A 2,179-nucleotide genomic window follows, 5' to 3' on the forward strand; every position below is an offset into this window, starting at 1 on the left:
TACATTGGCAGCTTTTCCGATTGACACCAAGAGCACTCTAGTGACTGAAAGCCGGTCCTCTGGTGGTGTGTATATATACTGTGAACTGCACCTGTGACACCGGCACTTACAGCTCTAAGCTGGGCATGGTCATAAGTGTATATAGTGTAGCTCAGCAGTGTATATAATGTCTTTAGAAGAAGCAGAAATTTGAGTAGCATCTCTTGAGTTTTACTGAGGCACTGTATCTGATGTTTTCCCTCTACTACATATTGAACATCAGTTACCCTGTAGAACTTATTTATTTATTGTTATTTATTTTTGAATGAATTTTTATTCTTTTTTTTAATGTACACCTTTGTGTCCTGAAGCTTGCCTTTTGCTGGAAATGTTATTTATTTCCATTGATTTATTTTAAACGCTTGCTATATAGTTATAAATAGCTTGGTTGACTTGTTTACAGCAACACCCTGGCTATCATAATTTAATGAGTTTAGTCTTCGTAATTGTGTATTTTATTATTTTGTATAATTTCATATTTTATAACATTGTTCACTGCACAATGGTGGACCGGAATATGTAGCAGTAAATGGACAAAAATGAATAAGAGTAGTTATGCCTCCTAGATTGTAAATGCAATGGAATGTACATTTGTTTTGATGTTAAGATAAATACTTGACCTGATGTCAAGTGCCCTTGACAATGAAATGTGATTAAGAACACAAAAGTGATTTTCTGTATTGTTGTATTTTGTCAAGGTGCAATAAAATGTCAGTTTCAAAAGCATTTTTAATTGAGTTATTTCTTTATTTTTAGTATTATTTCTTTATTTTATTTTTTATGTCAGGCTGTTAAGGAGCACATGGGACATATTTTGCAGGAAGAAATACATTTAAGTGTTAAATTAGTTTATGCCCTTAAAACAGCTATTTGCTTACTGTTTGTAGCACTGCACACTCCATATTAGTGTTTAAAAGTACTGTTAGGGTTTACCGAATAGGCTACATGTGATGAAAAGGCATGGACATTGATCTTTGCAGCTTGACCTCACTGCATATGCATTTGTAGGAATTTCCCTTTATAATTTTAAATGCCACTCTATTTCCATTTTTAAATATTTCCTTCATTTTAATAGAAAACAAATGTCTTTCCCATCTGATATGTGATGCGAAAAGAGAGGAGAATGAGTTCGGAATAAGGCAGATTAGAACTCGGGTCGATCGTATCAAAGGCTGCCATCGATTGATTCGTGCCCTATACGCCAGCTGGGACTTTAGTTTGTTGTATTTTTGTAATGTTGTCTACGCCAACCAGACATTGGTGGGCGGAGCTAATGTAAATGGCCTCTGCCAATAAGGTGTTAATATGAAATACGTGCAATAATGATTGCAGAAAAAAGTAACAATGTACAGAAATCGATTTTGCGTTTACATTGATTTTATTTTATTGCCAGATCTCATTGTTTATAACTAGCACGAAGTCGCACTGCTGTGGGCCAGTGGTTGAATCCGCGGAAAAGGAATCAGAGGTTCTTAGTTCGAATCCAACATCGGAAATAATTTTTTGTTTGTTTGGTTTAAATTTACTTATACAAATCACCCCAAAAGAAAAAAAAAAAAGAAAGATGTTTATCCATGATTGTATATCAAGAATACGAACACGTTTGTGTGCATTTTATTTTGTGATTTCACCACAACAAAAGCGTTCCGCGACTGATTGAAGCGTTCCTCTGCTTGAACGAGATTGAGGTTTCTGCAGAGCAAATGTTTTTCAATGAGATGTAATGTCTTTTTTAGTCTTGTGTGACCCAGTCTTAACCTTGATATTATATTTTCCTTCTTGGTACTTGCCCTGTCATCCTCATCCTTCCCACTTCTTTCTGGATGTTATAAAGATGTCTGCCTGTACTTCCCTTGTTCCATTTATCTTGCCATTTACTGATGATTTTACTTTTAATTATTGTCTTTATTTCTGCTTTGCTAAATAAAATGTTCATTGTATTTTCTTGCTTGATTGCTTCTTTTGCTAATGAATCTGCTGTTTCATTGCCTTTAACTCCCCTGTGAGCAGGCACCCACATAAATGTAACCACTATATTCAAATTATGAAGTCTGAAAAGAGTTTCATATATTTCATTAACTATGTCTTGCCTACCCCGGGATGAAAATGACTGTAACGATAATAACACTGAACTTGAATC

Source organism: Sinocyclocheilus rhinocerous, unplaced genomic scaffold (assembly GCF_001515625.1).
Source record: "Sinocyclocheilus rhinocerous isolate Xijiao unplaced genomic scaffold, SAMN03320098_v1.1 scaffold20, whole genome shotgun sequence".
NCBI classification, from domain to species: Eukaryota; Metazoa; Chordata; class Actinopteri; order Cypriniformes; family Cyprinidae; genus Sinocyclocheilus; species Sinocyclocheilus rhinocerous.